Source organism: Pleurodeles waltl, chromosome 6, assembly GCF_031143425.1.
Source record: "Pleurodeles waltl isolate 20211129_DDA chromosome 6, aPleWal1.hap1.20221129, whole genome shotgun sequence".
In the NCBI taxonomy this organism is placed as follows: Eukaryota; Metazoa; Chordata; class Amphibia; order Caudata; family Salamandridae; genus Pleurodeles; species Pleurodeles waltl.
Genome location: NC_090445.1, coordinates 437,974,843 through 437,994,142, shown reverse-complemented (window position 1 = coordinate 437,994,142; position 19,300 = coordinate 437,974,843). Strand labels below are relative to the sequence as shown.

The 19,300-nt window shown below is 45.9% G+C and overlaps 1 protein-coding gene across 7 annotated transcripts in view; it reads right to left on the bottom strand.

Annotated features, from left to right (window-relative positions):
- NFASC (neurofascin) overlaps window positions 1-19,300 on the bottom strand; it is a 733,849-nt gene that overhangs the window by 460,356 nt on the left and 254,193 nt on the right. Inside the window, exon 1 of one of the 7 annotated variants that reach the window (XM_069238517.1) lies at window positions 2,916-3,140. The exons of the other annotated variants lie outside the window; for them this stretch is intronic. The gene's annotated coding sequence lies outside the window, so the exon portion shown is untranslated. Of the gene's footprint in view, window positions 1-2,915; window positions 3,141-19,300 lie in introns of those variants that run through there. 7 annotated transcript variants of the gene reach the window in all.

Below are 19,300 nucleotides of genomic sequence, written 5' to 3'. Positions count from 1 at the left end.
GATTTCCACGTTTTAAACACAAGGGACCATATTTATACTTTTTTAGCGCCGCATTCGCGTCATTTGTTTACGCAAAATCGGCGCAAACTTACAAAATACAATCGTATTTTGTAAGCTTGCGCTGCTTTTTCGTAAAAAAAATTACGCAAATGCGGCGCTAAAAAAAGTATAAATATGAGCCAAGATGTTTCCTGCACCTAAAACCTGCAGAACCACTAGACATCACGAAACAATATGCAGAATCTACAGTTACCCGGTAGAAAGTGCACGAGTCGAAGTAGCTCTGCAGAACGGCACACAGAGGGAGAATATTACTCTGCTGCAGCCCAATTTAAAATGCGGTTCAGGGTTCCTAGTAAAAAATCTGGAGCAGAATTCCGCTAAACAGTGAACATATAGTGGGCAGTATTTTTCGGTGAGAAATCTGTCTAAAACATTGGCTTAATTATGTTGAAACGTGAAAAATCTCTTAAAGACAAAGAAAAGTTCGACTAAAAAGTTAGTAAAGTTTTGCAAAAAGTTGGCAATTTAATTTAAATAGTGAGCCGGATTCCCCCCGTGCGTGGACTCGGGAAGTCTTAAGGTACACTTATGGACGGAGCGTGCTTTTTAATGCACTGATGTAAATCGGGTACTCGTACAATGCATTCTAAGCAGGACCACCTAGAGAGGGGCACCTGCGCTCAGGCAGGTCGACCCGTCAGCAGTGTGGAGAGGTGCGAGCACCCTGGTTCTTGTAAGCATGTTAATGATGAGGTGAGAGGATACCTTGATACTGGTTCCAACTCTACAGAAGACCCGCCTGCAGTGGTGACTTCTGTACTCAAGACAGGTCCGCCTGTCGGTAGTAACCCCGGTACTCGGGCAGCTGCCCTGTCACTGGTGCCTCCTGTACTTGGGCAGCTCTGTTTGTCAGTGGAGACCAGTGCTTTATTTGTACTTGTTGTTTCCGGTGCTGAGCACTGGTACTTATTTTTGAGGACCGGCAATTACTTTTCTGTCTCAAGGATTTACCGCAAGCAAACTGTACATATGGGAAAGATGGAGGAAGAGAAAAACGAAAAAGCGTCAAAATAGGAGAAAGCTCAAAGAGTGGACTGAAGGGGCAGGGAGTGGTTTTAAATAGATTAAAGAGGCCGGAGGTCGCTTCAGGATTATGCATAGGCCGCCCCCGCAGGGGGCATTGAGGGCCGGCGCCTTAACGGTCGCCTTGGCCCGGAAGGGACCGGTTAAACCGGTTTGGGGGGAGCGCGCACCAAATAGGTGCCAACGCACCCCCCCTTCCCCCCAGGAAGGTCTCAGGGGGGTTTGGCCATCCTGTGGCCACCAATTGGGGGGGTTTGCTAGTTACAAACCCCCCAATAGAATCAAAGTAGAGGGAGGGGACAGGTAAAGGGATTTAAGCAGCGCTGCCGGCTTGAAGGTCTAATCAAGACCAGGACAACGCACCCCGGCAGCGCCTGCGAAGAGAAGCATCACTCTCCCACCCCAACGAAGAAGGCATTCAGTCGCGATGTCAGAGGGACGAAAGGGCACGGAAGGTAACAAGGTTTTACCAAGAAGCGATTGGAAGACACACCCAGTAAGGGGGTGTGCGAGCAAAACCACGCACCTGGGGATGCCTTAACGGCAGGGTGTAAAGTGGCCAAGCAAGGGGAGTAAGCAGAACACGGCACTCGCAGCCCAGACCCGCCACGTCGGATGGCAGGGCATAAGGTACGCCAGGTAGCGAGTTGGGCCTAATACAAAGAACTGGAAGCTACCCCCTGAAACGACGCAAACATGGTAAAACTAACTATAATGGAGTGAGCCCCTCCAAAATCAAAGGTGGGACTGCCAATATGCGAAGGCCGAAAGGAGGCAAGAAAAATGGAGGCCAGGACTTGAAGGCCCTCCTGTAATATTTGGAAAAGATAATGTGATGTATCAAATAAGTAAGATGAATGTATTTTGCCTCAGGCACGTATATCTCACAGGGCAGGCACGATTGCCCACAATAATAAATGCGGCCAGTTATTATCCACTCTAGAAAATGTGTATAGTCTAATTCATGCATGAGGTTGGCGATAATGCAAACGCTTATTAAGAGTGGTAAATTGTCAGTCAGGACCGGCTCTGCAGTGTGACAAGTGCGGGAGTTAACGCTGTCTCAGTATTCCGTGTTCGCACCTTAAATTCCAGCAGCCGCGTGTTTAACAGGAGGCCTTTGGGCACCGGCACCTTTTTATTTACAAATTAAGCACTGGTGGAGACTACTATACTCAGGCAGGTCCCCATCAGCGGAGACTCGTGTACGAGGCAGGTCCCTATCAGCGGTGGCTCCTGTACTCAGGCAGGCCCGCGTGTCAGAGGAGGCTGTGGTTACTCACAGTGGGGCTGCGGTAGTTCCGTGTGAGTTGAGTGACGCTGCGAGAGGAGTTACTTCAGCGGTGGGTCTGGTGCTTAGGGGAGGTTGTCAGTGCTGAGTGGTAGACTGATGATAGAGTTACTTGTTGTTTGAGTATTCTGGGGAGATAAGATGACCACAGAGCTTTCTCGGTGGTGCTTCCTGCACACCAGGCAGGTGGGCACATCAGTGGTGAGGTAAGCTGGGGATACAGCTGCCTGCGTGTTGGCTCCTGCACTCTAGCCACTAGCTTGCTGCCATCCTGAACTGATCTCTGGACCACAAATAGCACCGCTGCATGGGGAACGCCGCAGACAGAAACGCACACCTCACATTCGGTGCCGCCTCTGGGAAGATTCGCAAAAGAGTATGTGGGGAGATACGCGACCCTCTCCTTTGTATTATTTAAAAACACAATCCATTCTGCACATATAAAAGTTCACGGGTAACCAGGGGCAGCGATCAGTCGACGGGCCCAGAGAAAACAATCAGGCACTGGCCGGTGCCCATCCAGCAGCAGTAAGCATACCTGAGACTCCCTTCAGCTCCTTACGCTGTGCTATAGCTCCTTGATGCGCCTCAAGGCTGCCAGTCGCTCCTTATAGCTCCCTGCTGTCGCCCAAGGCTCCGTACAGCTCCCAGTGGTTCAGAAGGAGCTCCCACCACCTCTGCCTGTGCTCCGGGACACCGACCTCCGCCTTGCTGGTCCTCGGGAGGTGCACTGCAGCGGTGTCGGGAAAGATGTGCGAGGATGCGAGCTGCAACCAGGAAGCGGACAGCCGGTCAGAGGCGGGGAGGGCTCATTTAACTATCAATAGATGCCTGCTGCCCCGAGCGCCGCGCTGAGGGGGGAGGGCGGAGGTAGAGGGGAGTGAAGCCCCCCCCCCCCATCCTCCCCTGCTTCACATACACTTCGTGTCCCATCACTTAGCACCTTGTAGCCCAGCCCCGGAGGAGGGGATGGGGAGCCGCAGCGAGGCCACGGGGAGAGGGAACAGAGGTAGTAGCATGGGGAGACGGAGATGGGATGGGAGCGAAGAGAGGCGGCGTCAAGGAGAGTATGGAGAGGCTGGGCAGGGAGGGGACAGGGAGCAGAGAGGTGGCCGTGGGTAGAGAGTGAGCACCGAGGGGACACAAAACAGGGAAAGGATGATCAGCATGGAGAGGGCGGGAGGTGGCGACAAGCAAAATGCAGAACAGGAAAGGAGGGGAAAGCACAGAGGAGATGGGAGAGGGTGGGGAGTTAGTGGCAAGAGGAAGACAGAGTAGGAAGGGAGTGGAGAGCACGGAAGGGATGGGAGGACGGGAGGGAGAGATGTCGATTATGGAGGAGAAAGAGAACAGCGAGGGGCGGACAGCATGGGAAGGAGAGTGTGGGGGGCAGGGGGTGTGTTGGGAGTGTTGGGAGTGCTGGGGCGGCCGTGGCGCTTGGGATTAGGGAGGGATGAAGAACGGGGAGGCTGGGAGGTGATAGCATAAATAGTGAGAAGAGACACGGAACGGGACAGAGGGCGGAGAGGTGACAGCGACCAGAGATAATGGACGGGGAGAGAATGAGGAGGAGTGGGGGAATGTGGGGCATGATGGTTGGGAACCGGGGTGATGGCTGGCCAGCAGGAGACGGGGAGCAAGGGGTGCTGCTGGACTCTGGGGCATGAATGTGGAGCCTGGGAAAGGGGAGATGTGGGGTCTGGGGATAATGTGGAAAACGGGGTGACTGGGAGCATTGGGGTAACGCAGTGCAGTCTACAGGGATAGGGAGTTATGATGACGGGGTAGGATGACCAGGCGTCCCGGATTTGCCTGGACAGTCCCGGGTTTTCACCAGCTGTCCCGGCAGATTCCGGTTAATTTAGCTCATGTCCTTGTTTTTAACGAAAGTCGCCTGAAAACGGAAAGAAGTGATTTTTTTGATAGTAATGTAGTTGCAGCAGGCATTACTTTAAAGGAATGCACGGGAGCGGACCGAGGAGTACCGTTACCAGGGGCGGTCTTACACACAATCAAGGTGCTCTTCCAAAGGGAGAATCTTCGTTCTGTAACGCCATACACAAGAAGCTTCTAGCACTGTCCTCTGGGGTCTCTAGGCGCACGCCTCAGGTCGCCCTGTAGTCCAGCAGACTCCTGAGCTGCCAGACTAGGGATTCTTCTGACACCTCTGCTGCCCTTGCTGTCTAAATCTCTTTTCACTGCCGTGCAGCCTCGCGTGCTCCTGCCCTAAAGCCTGTCCCGCTGGCTGTTCCATTGCCCGCCCTGCCGCTTGCCCCTGTGCTCAGGCTTCCGGCCCGCTACACCGTGCCCAGGCGCTGCAGCAACCTGCCCCTTTGCGGCATACACTTCCAATTAACTTGTCATTAAAATTTCATACCTCTCCTCTGGTTCCCTCTACATACCTCCGCCCGCCGCCATTATCTCCGCTCTGTCCCCGCGAAAGGTTGGGATATGCCTCCACCACCGCGCCCCCTCCGCCCCAGGCGACTCGGCTGTGGGATATTCCATCTGCAGGACCCTGCCTGCCCCAGGCCGGCCTCCCGCCGGGCGCTATTGTCCGGACCATGTATGGCCCTCCATCTGCTACGCGTGCCCCTTTGTCCCCACACTGCGAGTGGCGCCCGGACGGGGACCCATATGCTCCAGATGTCAATCACGGAATCCCGAGGGTCAAGGGTCAAGAGAGGTCCACCTGTGGTGGCAAAACTCACATTAGCAGTAATGACAAATCTAACGTGTTTGTTTGCGTCTGTACATTCATGTCGTAACCTATGACTACATCTGTCAACACTGCTGGTTCCTCACAGTGAAAATAAAACAGCACACAGTTAAAGCTAAGTTAAGGGGACACAACAAAACGTACAAAACACCCAAGTTCATGGTTAGGTCTGGTATCCACAATTTTCACAACAGCCATACAAATCATAGCACACATGAAATGCAATGCGGGATGCAACAGATGCAGTTGCAATGTTATAAACAAGCACACAGATCCCACTGCATATGACTTACCATTAACACTATGGATGAGTCTGCTTTTAATGTAGATTCATTGGTTTGAGTAAGTGTTGTGAATTAATGAAGTACTTTTAGGTGTTGTTACTTCCTGGTATAAACATTGGGAGAGCAAACAATACCAGTTGGTTGCGGCTCGCACAACACTGTTGTTATGCTTTCCCCATGTTTATACTAGCGAGTTGAGCTTTGCAAGGCAATCATACTGTGAGAGAATTTCAGTGTTTTTGGGGTATTGTAGCCACAACCGTGCTTAAACTGAACTCTTTGAAGTACATTTCAGTGTTTTTTTTAAACATGGACTAAGGTGTTATAACTAATCCCAACCATTGCTTGAGTATAACTGTAGTTTTTTTCAGCATTTTTTTGTTTGATGACGGACTAAATGCAACTTCTTTGAAATTAATCCCTTGCCCACTCCGGACAACCAACTGCTGCTATGTGGAATGACCACAGGCCTGCCTGCGACGGACAACTGTGGGTGGACAACCTTCACTGCGCACGACTTACAGGCAGCCAAGCAGACGCAAACATCTTTTATTTTAGTTTATATTATAATTATTAATTTCCTAGAGGGTTAACGAACCCCAATGGAGTGTTGTCGAACCCTTAGAGACTCTCGAACCCCTGTTAGCCTCCCGCTCAGATTTGCAGAACCAGTCCTTCATCAATGAACCGGAGAGGGGGCCCCACAAGTGTCCATGATCTCATTATACAGGGTTCGTGGACCTCAGAGCTGCGCTGGAGGTCCATGAGCCTTGCAGCAGAATCCACTTTAGTTTTCGCCTGAGACAATCGGTGCATGAGCTGTCACTTGCGTGATTTTTGTTAATTTAAACTTAAAGGGGGCTTTGGCCCTGAACATTACTTACTATTGGTTTGCTTTATCATAATTTTCTTGCTTCTCATTGGTGAGTGCCTGCCGGTTTCATTTCTTTCCTGCAGCATGGGCAAAAAACCGACCGACTGATTTCTTTATTAGTGTTCTTCCACTGCTCATGTTCAGTCAACAAACTTGCGACAGATCTCACCGTGAATGTACTCCGAGCAGCAAGAGAAACCGATAAAACATACAAGATATAAACGTATCAGTAGCTTCCATGAATGAGTGTACGTTTCCACGTTTTGAGCTAGGTAAACGTGTAATGTATGTGGCTTTTACCAGACGGGCTAATTCTCAGCTGGTAGCCACCTGCCCTCAGTGGGGATCTACTAAAAGACAAGATAAGCCAGTAAGGGCTGTGTCCTTACCGATACAACTGCAGAAGATGTCAATCTCACCAAGCCCGACCCAGTCTTCCATCCATGTGAGAATGACAGAACACACCTTGTTGTGTTGCTTACATCAAATACCCTCTTTAAACGCACTGTTGGCAGTGTGTGCTATCTAATTGGACAGAGTTATCGAGTTTTATTGAGTTCTTAGTAATCTGCATGACTAGAATCAGAGGATACTTCATCTGAAAGAATTTCAGTTCCAAAAGATTTCAAGGAGCCACTTAGACAAAAAAAAATCTAGTTCTCTTGGCCCAGTCCTTCATCACCAACAATAAAAGCTTTAGGACGTCCATTTTTTCTAACGAAGTCCTGTTAAGGATGTGTGATGTAATTTTTGTTGAACTCTCTTTCAAGTCAAGGAACTATGTCCTCTTTGACACCAGAGCAGCAACTTTGTAAATACAGACCGCTTATTATTACCACAACCAAAAGCCACTATCGAAGACTGTCCGTCTTTATTGGATACATCTTTATTTTAATAAGATGTATTTGCATGGTGTACTCTGAAAAGATAGATCCCACGTCTCAGGTGTTGCTAGGTATGTCTGCCCAGCACTCTTATTCATGTCAGCAGAGACTTAGAGCCGAGAAGGCTTTCCATGGCAACAAGGCACCCCCGTAGGAGCAAACCTTCATCTAACATACCATATCATACAATGCCACGCTACACCCTACCATAACATGCTCTACAAGGACAGGCCATACCATGCCATACCGTGGTGAATCCATTTTAGTTTCCCACGGGGCACAGGAGTCCACTAAGCCTTCTGCCTGCAGGCCTGTTGTCCCCCACTCACCTAGTGACCTTTTACCCACTTAGCATGCTCTGTTTTATTCCATTTATTTCATAATTTCTTTTTAGCACTTTGCAGCTGTCTGCATTTTATAAGAAATGTTTTTCTTTTGCTTAGTGTCATTCTGAGAAGGTGTTATTATCAGTGATGTACGTAGGTATTGTCATCATGTCCCTTTCTCACTTGCGTTTGACAAAAACATGATGCACACTTGTTAGGGATTGTTTATGTAACTGCAGACAGAAATCTGCCACATTATCAGTTGTTTAGGAACATACCTGTGTGAGGGATCTTACATGATCATTATAAATACACCTCACATGGACAAGGTCATTAGAGGGGTTCCTTCCAGATGTCATCTATGCTGCATGTCACTTTGCTGCAGTCCTCAGCCTTTGTGTTTCCACAGAGTCTGATCTAGAGACCCCATTCTAAGGTAACAAGGGATGGGGGCCACTTCTCACGGAGATGATACCGGCAGATTAGGCTTTATCACCCTTTGCTCTATTAGGATAGAGATTAGGTGTTCTTTATTGGGGATTTCATATCTTAGGTTTATTGCAAAATGGTGGGGATTTTCATATTCACAACTCTCATCTTCACAATTTTGCTTTTATTATCACTCATTATCCTAATCATTGCAATCCATGCATTTTACCCTAGATTGCAGACTTCTCAATAAATATATTGAAAACTCTCCTGCATCTCATTCATTGCCTAAGTGTGTATGAGGCTTACTGCTAACAGTAGAAAAGGGTAGCTTTTGTTCCACCACGACTTTCCCTGAGGGGTCTCATCTAGAGTCCATGAGTAAGGCTGCCAGAAATCACCTTTACTGTCTGAGTTTTGGTGAGGTACTGCTTGTGAGCTGGGAGGGTTGGGGTGACAATTGCGACTTGTTGTAGTAGTGGCTCAGTCACCTACAAACAGAAGTGCTGTCACCCTTAAACCAGCAGTCCAACTACAACAAGGCGCCATCAAGGATGGTGTTTTGGCACTCATTTACGGATATCCTGAGTATTTCTGTCTCACACACAGCAGGTAACCTAAGTACCATGATGCAGAGACATCCGTGGTCTTAGGGGTAATCCTCCTCACCTGAATAGGGAGCACGTATATGGGTTGTAGGTTGTTCAAATACAAAACAAATTGGATATTTACAACCTTTTTTTCTGCCAGAACTTAGCGCATAAAAATCAGGACCTGAGTGTATTCTCATTTGGCTCACAAAAACATTTTTGCCTTTTACCACAGGACTATAAGAAAAGCCCAGGGTTGCTTTCTGCCTATTCTATACCATACAATGGCAGGCTATTCCATACCATACAATGGCAGGCCATACTGTAACATATCATACTGTGCCATGCCATACCATACCCTACCATACCATGAAAGGCCATAACATACTATACAAAGACCACACAATACCATATCACTCTACAACATACCATACTATACTACGCAGTGACGGATCATACCATACCATAGCTTCCCATCACACGAGAGGCCATATCATATCATCCCATACAATGACTGGCCATACAATACCATACCGCATTATACAATGCCAGGGTATATCATACTATACAATGACAGGCCATACCATACCTTAATATACTCTACAGCAGGTAATACCATATGATGCCATACTATACCATAGCATTCCATCCTATACAAAGACAGGCCATACCATACAGTACAAAGACAGGCCATGCCATACCATTAACATAAACCAAAAAGCCATACCATACTATGCAATGACAGGCCACATCATACCACACCATACAATGACAGGCCATACCATATTATACAACACAGCGACAGGCCATACCATACAATTCCATACAATACAATGACAGGCCATACCATACTATATCATACCATCACAAGACATACCATACAATACAGTAACAGGCCATACCATACCGTACCATACCATGCAATACCATACCATACCATACAGTACAACAACAGGTCATACTATACCATATGGCAGGCCATACAATATCAAACTATACAATTAAGTCACCTTTGACTTCCCTTTTACCCACCCCTGAACCCCTGAACACTCAAGTCACCCCACCTCCCTTTACCTCCACATCCAGAACCCAACCTCACACTTCAGCTGCCCCCACCCAACTCTAAGTGCACAGATTATTCACAGCACCTGTACTCCCAGCACACAAAGGATATGGCCTTCCACCATGCCAGTGATCTCTGATTACAGGCCCTGAACGTTTAGGACCTCCTCCACCCCCAAAACCTCACTGGGCACTGCCTTTGGCCACACACATAAAGCTCTGCATCCAAATTCTGTAATCAGGCCCCATGCTCACCACCCCTTTTACTAAAAGTGCTAGCTTATTTATTTCTAGAGCACACTCACACCCATTGACATAATGACACTAGGATATAGCCATGGACACAGCCGAGACAAAGAAAAGAAGGGTGAAGGAGAAGGTCCAAAGAACATATAAGTCTTCTGCGCTTTTTTCGAAACATAAAATTAGTTGTGGGGTGTTTAGTTTCAGAGGCAAATTTTTCCATAGGGAAGTACCCAGAATTCTGAAAGGAACGAACACTCAAGAGGTCAAAACGGTCTGAGGGCACCCAAAAAAGCATCTCAATCTCAAGGACCTGCTACAGCATATTGGATCACTATCAAAAAGATCTGCTTTGGGCTGGTGTTCTAAAATGCACAATCCATCATGTTGAGAAATTTGAAACAAAGTCTCTGCTTCACCAGAAGGCAGTGAAGGAAACAGGAAGCATCAGACACTTGACTACATTCCCAAAGTCCAGAAACAAGCTAAACCGCAATGTTTTAAATATGCTGCAGCTTTGCTATATGGTAACTGGGCAGACACAGGTAGAGAGCATTCTCATTATCAAAGTGGGAGAAGGCAGCAACACTGAAAACTCTTGCTGTCCTGTGTTACTGTGGGAAGGAACAGGAGAATGTTCTTCAAAGTGTTCAACAGAACAAGATGCACTGTGAAAATGTTATCAACTTCGATGCCCAATGATAGGTCTATGTCCAGCCGGAAAGCCAGATTTCCCACACATCTGTCCGGAGAACGGAATGCTACCTAAAGAGGATGGACAAAAGGCATCCAACAACATCATGGAGGTTCCTACGGAGATCAAAAACTCCCTCTTGTCTCCCCTGAGCCTAAGAAGAAGCTGCCATCCAGCTGTGGGGAGGAAGTTCTTAAGGGGCATTGCAAAGGCGTTCATCCCGCATCAAACTTAATAAAAAATGATGGCTGCCAAAATAGGACAACACTTGGAAAACTGAAGCTGCGCATAAGTTCACACACGGCTGGGAATAGATGTTATAATGAACTGGTGCAAGAGCAGACCTTGAGGAACTCTGCACTTCAGAATCCGCTCTTTAGTGCAATGGAGCAGGGAGAATGACTGGCTGGAGCCTAAAAGAAATTAAATGAACAAGTCCATTGCTGCTTCCCTAAGACCATCCTCTTTCAGGCAGATGACAAGGATAGTGGTCTACTGTGTCAAAGGTCGCAGACAAATACAATAACAGGAGACTGGCAGGGTGTCCTGCAACTCGGGCAATGCATCTTGAATCCACGGTGACTCCTAAAGCAGTCTCGCAACTATGGGCAGAGAGGAATCCTGTGCGTGAACGGTCAAGACAACCAGTAATTGCCGGTCTGCTTGCAGCCACTTGGCTAAGAACTGTTTCATGATTACCTCCAAGGCTGGCAAAAGAACCACTCTGCGCATATTACAATCGATCACACGTGACTGCCAGTTCCTGTTCTGAGTGGTCTAGCACTCATTGGAGCTTAACGGATGTCCTTGATGATGTCATATCATCCGTGGGACCATGTATGAGGGTATGATCAGTGCGGGGGCGCGAAGTGGGGGAAGGGCAGCTTTTCAGTTTTTATTTATTTCTACAGAAAGATACAGAGAGAAAATTGTCTTTTTCTGCCTGTACTTTTTTGGGAAAGTGGAAAAATACAGATAACTGGGATTCTTGAGAGATTCTCCATGTCGTCATTCAATTCCAGACCAATAATTCTGCAGATTGACAGCATAGGGAGTCTTTGAGATTTCCTTAAATGATTCCATATCTCAAAATTTGTTTGTGTTATAAATGCTAATATTTTCATTTAGGTGCATGGTATGAAGGTAGACATGGAGTGGAAAACTACAGAAGGCCAAAATTTCACCACAGGGCAATCACTGACGAAGCACGAATCAGTGGCCCCCCCTCAGTGGAAGGTGCCAGAACCACTGAAGTGTAGAGGCGCTTTTAAAATAAAATGTTCTTATGTTAGTGAAGAACCAGAACCTCACCTTAACAAAGTGAACCTTTTGACGTATTGAACGAAAGGAGATTCTTTTCCCCAGACCAAAGTAATAAACCTCTGACCATGCACCCTAGAAACTGGAATCAGTTCAGCTTTCAAAGTTTTTGGTCTGGGACAGTGGGCCCTTAGATACCGGATGTGTGCTTTAGCCACGTGCTTCGACAAGTCCTGTTTTTCCGCTGTCTATGTAGCGCAGCTTTTGGCCATGTGCAACTGGCCCTCGGCGCAGGTCGCTCCCAGTCGCCCTCACCTCATTACCCATAGCAGCAGAGAGACTATATTTCGCTGCCAGCAAAATGCGTCATAGTATTAAAGAAGTAGCGGACCAAAAGACTGCTTCATATAGTCACTGAAAAAAAATACATTTAAAAGTCAATTATGGTTCAGCTAATGCAAATCTGAAATACGGAGAATTTCGCCAGTTATTATATGCATCGCACACCATTACTCACACAGGCTGCCAGGTTTTGCTGTTGGTAGTCATCTTTTTTTGTCCTACACCATTGGCATAGTGGTGCATTGAGCATGGTGGGCGATGTGAGATAAGTTAGCGTTGCTAATCATAACTGGAAAATTCCCGTGGGTTCTTTTGGGGGGTTGAATTCGCTGACCTATAGCTAACCATTAAATGTATTTTTTTAGCACATTTTTATGTTTCTTTACGATGCACTCCATTCACCTGCCATGTGCTCACTAGGAGTTGCCCACAGCCTGAGGTCAAGCTCAGCAGGAGTTGGCCACAAGGTTTGACCTTCAGCCAGGTTTCCAGCATTAATTTGTGCAACCCACCATAGTATTCTCTGTACCACAGATTTTTTTTTTTATAAAACAAATTCACAATCTGTATGAAAATCACAATTTACAAAATGGCGCCTTTTCATAGCTACACAATTTTGTCCAAATTATTATGATTTTCATCGTGATTTTACTGTAGCAAACTCAGGTTTTTATCTTTTTTTTGTTGTCCCCATTTTGCACGCCTCTAAGTGGTCGAGCTTTTGCCTGGGGTTAGGAAAGTGCCATAGTGCACCCCGGCTGCAAAGAAAATACTTTTCTACAGTGCTAAAATTATAACTTTGTTTAACATCACCATTTTCAAGATAGAGGAATAAAACATTTTAATTCCCTTCATCAATCACTTTTATTAAAAGATTAAAATGCGGCTGTCAGAAATCACAATTTTAGACAGCCAAGGTATACAAATGTGTAAACTGTTTCGTGCCCATGAAGCATCTTTTTCAAACACTATTATCTCTAAAACTACTGAACGTATTTACACCAAATCACAAAGGGCACCTTTTCTGAGTAAAGATCTATTTTCAAGCTGTCGGCCATAAACGTTTATAGCCTTTTTTGCTATCGCTGAGAGCTAAAATGGAAAAACACATCTTTTTAGACCCTCTTCTTAACCTGTTATTCTCAACATGTAACTGCAAGAAAAGGGCCATGTGGACCTTCGTGTTATCATGCACAGGAGCGCCGCGGGAGGACAGAAACGCGGTTCTCCACTTTTCTGAGCTGAAGTGAGCTATATACTTGATATACTGAGCAGAAAGGCATAAAAGTTTGATAGATAATATAAGAGCCCTGATGAAGTCTTTGAGAATATTTGTCTCATAGGACGAAACACGTGTTGGCTGTTGTTGAATTGTGGATATTGGTTTCCAAGAATGGTTATTGTTGCTCTAATGGACTTTGCATCTCAAGATTAAATTGAACCTTTGCCTACTATCCCAGTCCGACTTATAATTGATGGCTTACCAAGTCTTGACACATATGGAGGACTGAACTTTATTCATGAGTGCCCTGACATCTGTATGTCGTTGTTTGGTTTCTTTCGGAAGCATTGGAGGAGGGAGGAAGATCCTCCTGCCAGGAGCACCGTGCATTTAAGAGTATACTAAGTTTAATTGGTGATTGACTGTGAGCGCTGTTTCCTATGACTTTCTTCCTTTTCGTTAATCTTGTTTTTTTAGCTGCATGTGTTAAGAGTGCCACAATTTGTGTAGATATCTCCATGGCACAAATGTTAAGGGCACATCAAATGCCTTTTAAGTGGAAAAGGTGGCAGAACCAGAGCTAAACTGGTAACTGTTGTTGTGAAACACATATATTAACCAGGAGGTGATAGCATTTATGGTTAGGGCATGAAGAGATTACCGTTTAGAGATATCAGGATTCGAATCCGATTAGACGTAGGACCTTTCTTTACAATTTGCAAACTGAAATGGTCTGATTGGCTGGCCGTAAGTCTGAAAACAATGGTGGCACACTGGGACTCCCTACATTCATCACACATTATCAGGAGCCAAAGCAGATTCTGACCTTCGATGGAAGGCTCAAAATCGAATTGGGAAGGCACCTGGACTTTAAGTAGCACCGCAAGGCCATGCCATTGGTGGAATGTGCCAAACAAATGCTTCTACCACAACCTAACCAAAGCAACTTAATAAAATGAATGATGTAATTCATCAACAAATGACATCCTTTTTGGTATTGCTACTTATGTACTTGCCAATTTTTATTCAAGCATCAGTGGATGATGTAAGAAGGTAAGCAATACAGTGCGCTAACCTCGACTATAATGCTCCCACACAGCTAACTAGTATTTAACTATTTAACAAAAACCCTGTACTGAACAAGTAGGTGCACCCAACACAAAAGAAAAATGTAATATACCTGGATATCATCAAGCTCCAACACCACAAACCATTGAGACACAAGGAATATAGCTTCCAATACAATACATTAGCCAGACCTCTACACACACAATGAAAGCAGGACAGACATGCCATATTATTGGGTATCACCATGCTCACAACTGCACCGATCAATAGGAATCAAATCCACAATGGCATACCCTTACTATATCCTATGGGAATAGTGTACGACAATAATATCACAGCCACACTAATTCAACCAGAGAACTTAATTACTCTTAGCATGGGAATTTTATATATATATATTTCTGCCCTACATGACCCAACTGCAAGTTAATCTGATATCCTGACTTTAATTTGGCCTGAGCACACAAATGAAATCCTGCATGCGAGCTGCAGGCCTAGGTTAAAAATCTCACTGAGGCCCAGATCCTGGGTTTTGGCGGGATGCCAAAGCGCACCTTGGCTGAACACAAGTCTACCGCCTGTGCACTTGGCCATGTACAGAGAGTAGTGGTGGCAGCATGCCATGTTTTTAGTGGCCAGTGGCTGGGCAAGGGTTTTAACCTGTTGATGGACATGAGTATGATTACTAGAGGCGCACTCAAGTAAAGTTACACTTGTGTGATCACCAGACCCTGCACTGACATCCCGGTCTGAATTAGAGGGTGTCTGCATAAATGGAGTATGGTAGCAATCAATCAATCAAGGGTCTTGTAGACACCATAAGGTCTGCAAGTCAGTATGTATGCTAGTGATATTAATTTTGGATTGTCCCTGTTCTGAAATGACTCATGATGGAGGTTGTGAAACAATCACCATCAGTGGAAGTGTATTGCTTGCTTTTCTGAAGAGGAGATGCAACTCTAGGCACAGAAGGGTGGAAGGATGGAAATGGGACTGCCTTTAGAAATTCTATGTGGCCTTTCTAGAAATTACTGATTCGTCCTTAATTAGTACTGCGATTTGGTTAATGATGGGGAAATGGCGCTGAGGCAGCATAAAGAGTTGCTAGGGGTGAGTTTCTTTGTGATTCTGGGTGTTTTTTCACCTTTATGTTGCTCATTCTGGAATGCTAATGGTGGCCAGGTGCAGAACGTCCTACTTATGCCTGTTTGGAGCCCTCATTTCCACTACTTGCTGGGAGGTGTCAACACCTTGCCCAAAGTCTGAAAATACCAAATAAAAGTGTCCCAAACTTGACCACTTTTTTACAGTTCAAGCTGTGTTACTACAGAGAAGAGGAGCCACTGTGTTCTAAGATTGGCATCACTGATAGCGAGTCTTCCGAAGGTGGGAGGACATTGCCTTGTTTCCGCAAGCCTTACAGGAATAATCTGTCTGTTTGCCAGTGACCTAGGAGTCTGCCTGCTTGTGGAGGAGAACCTATCTGCTGGGCCAGGATAGAGGAGCAACCCAGAGGGCCAGGTGAAATGTGAGAGAGTGCTGAGAAGACCCATTAAGTGCCTAGTGGGTCCCTGGCCTCCTGGACTGACTGTAGACTCAAGTCCAGCAGAGAAGAGGTCATGTCGGTGTCAAACACAAAGTAAAGATTGCCCGATTAGGAGATCTTCATGAGAAAAATTTAACTGTCCTAAACTGATTCTACCTTTGTTGCGCTTAAATGATTACACCAGAACCACAAACTGAAAGAAGATCTGTCCACTGCAACTGCCGAAAGATTGCAACAGGTGTTCTCATGGATTTACCTCCATGCCAGCTGGCTGACAGCAGACAGAAAGAGGTGGGGTTGTCTAATCAAGACCTACTAAGCACAACAGCTCACCCTGTAGTATGTCCACTGGCACTCTTGAGCGTGGTAATCCAACGTGCACACCACAACAGGCAATTCCATATGCCTGAAGACACTGCCTCTGGACTTTTGACTAAGAAAGTTTGTTAGGACCATTCATCTAATACAGCTATTCCTACACAAGAACTGTATAGTCACTTGCTACGAAGCGACCTATAAGTCACAGAATGGTAAGAAGCTGCTCTGCTGAAACAAAGCGAGCCTGATCATGATCTTTGATCAATGCTTTCATTCTGTAGGGAAGCCCAATAGAACATCTTTCTAGTGTTGCTTCTTCTGGTTATACTGCATTAAGTTCTACTGTGTTTAAAATGTGTATCTTTTTCTAATATACAAGAATTGGGATGGACATAACATTATAGCAACTATTGTGTGATTGCTTGGGTTCAGAATCTCTACCTCCACATCTTTGACTGTTTGGATGTACTTGCCCCAGTTTGCAGGGCCATTTGCAGGCAGACCATAAGAAACCAGGGGCAAATTACCTTAATCACCATGGTTGGGTTCAAGTAATCCCTGTCTGCTTTTTGCTACCTCTGCCTCTCCACTCCCAAAATAAGGTGTGACAATGGAAAAGTAAGAATTGGAAAGTAGATGCAGCAGTAAGAATAGTACTTTTATACTTACCATGTCAATATAATTACCTGTTGTGAAAGCAAGATCACTGTAGGTCCATATTTATTGACCTCTATGTGCTCATACATGTAGCACTCTACAATTCACAGTAGAGAGAACACTACGTATATATACACACACATAAACATTATATAGGACCTGATTTAGATCTTGGGTGTAACGGTCCAGCTGTCGATTTTTTGTTGAAAAATTAATATGCCGGCTTGGCAGTCCACCTGCCCGATTTAGATGTTGGCAGTTCCACAGTCAAAATAACGTCTGCGTCTCGCTGTCTCAGCCAGCAATACTCATCCACCATGATGGTGCCACTGGAAACGTTGGCTGGAGGCAGGACCCCAGTCTTTTGGAACACCAAGCAGATTTGTATGTGCCTTACCGCCAAGCCAACTGTAGCCATCCGACCTCCACACCTGATTTGGTGGATTGGTGAGGAAATGAGGAACAAACTTACCTTTTTTCCTGATTCCACTTCCATTTTCAACTGGACAAGACCTTCGGTCACTGCTGCCAATGGATCACAGAGGAACCCCCGCCCCCACTCCCCCCACCACCGCCATACTCAAAGGTAGGGAACCTGCATTGCCTCTGTACGGTGTGGGGTTACTGCATATGGGCTCGGGACCACTGCAGTCATATCCATATCACATTATTTTCTTTGATTTACTGTGACATGCATATTTCGGGAACATACTGGTGTCAGACATGGATGTGGACACGCTGGTACAAGACACATCGCACACATACACAAGTGTCATTATGGTGTATGTATTCATTGCCAAATGAATGCTGGCACCACAATAAAGTCACAAATGCACTTGTCAACTAAGTCCATGTGTGCACTTTGCAAGGGGATATGTACCTGTTTTGGTGTGCTACCAGTTGTGTAAGTGAGTCAAAACGTGTATGTGTGTGTGCAACTGGATTGGCTGGGTGAGGTGTAGTGTGTGATGTGGTTGTGACTGATTGTGTGCCACTTACATGTGGGTCTGCTGTTGTGTATGTTTGGTTGTGTATTGTGTTGCAGTGTGCGACATTCAGATGAGTGTGGTTGTTGTGTGGTGGTCATTGTCATGATGTGTGTAGTTGTGATACAGTGTGAGTGCGTTTGTGTAGGTGAGTGTGTAGTTGTGTTGGCTGTGGTCGTGTTGTGTGTGGGTGTAGTGTTCCTAGTGTGTGTATGTTGTATCATGGATGTAGGGCAATGTGTGTCTTCAGCATGTACATGTGTTGTGGTGGACTGGCAATGGCTACTAGTGAGTATGTAGTGTGTTGGGTAGTGTGATGTGTAGGGGGACACACAAGGCTAAGGTACAGTGTGTGTGTCAGTTACTTCTCTCCTATTGCCACTGCCATTGTTCAATATCCATTGGGTCCCGCTCTGTCCTCCCTCCGTCAGCAATCAGCCGGCAGTACACCACCTGTAGGACTGTAACAAACAAGTTACTTACCTTCGCTAATGTTTTTTCTGGTGGATACAGTAGGTACCTGTGGATTCCTCACCTTATGAATTCTCTCTATGCGCCAGCATTCGATGGAACCTTTCTTCCCAGTTATTCACGTTGACAAGGACGTCACAATTGCACAGCTCTGCATGCGACTCCGTCTGACATCATTGTGGCAATAAGAAGTCCTCGTCAGTGTGCTGACATCAGTTTCACCATTTTTTACATGCCTTTGAGGCAAACGGGTGAAAAACAACTTCACAAGTACAATATATATACCAATCCAAATACAAATATAAACAACAATATTTTAAAATTAGATTCATATATAATAAAAGAAGTCTTGGTATGACCAGACAGGCAATGGGGAGGCGGGTGGGACTGTGAGGAATCCACAGGTAGCCACTGTATCCACCACAAAACGCATTACCTAAGGTAAGTAACTTGTTCTTCTGATGGATACAACTACCTGTGGATTCCTCACCTTATGAATAGAGTCCCAAAGCAGTCCCGCACTCAGAGGTGGGTGCCTGGTCGGTCACACCTAGAAATCCTGCAACACAGAACATGCAAAATAGCCGCCCCTCCTAAATTCTGAATCCAAGCTATAATGTTTCGCGAAAGTGTGGAGGGAAGTCCAAGTTGCTGCCTTACAAACATCCACAACTAGAACACCTCTAGCCAAGGCCGAAGTGGCCGACTTAGCCCTGGTGGAATGGGCCTTAATACCCTCAGGAGGAACCTTCTTTGTCAATGAATAACAAATCTTTATGCAAAGAATGACCCACATGGAAAGGGTTCTCTTGTGGACAGCTTTGCCCTTCATCTTGCCCACATATCCAACAAAGAGTTGATCATCAATACGAAAGTCTTTTGTCTTTTCAATGTAAAAACTCAAAGCCCTTCTTGCATCTAGGCGACAAAGTCTTTCCTCCTCCTTTG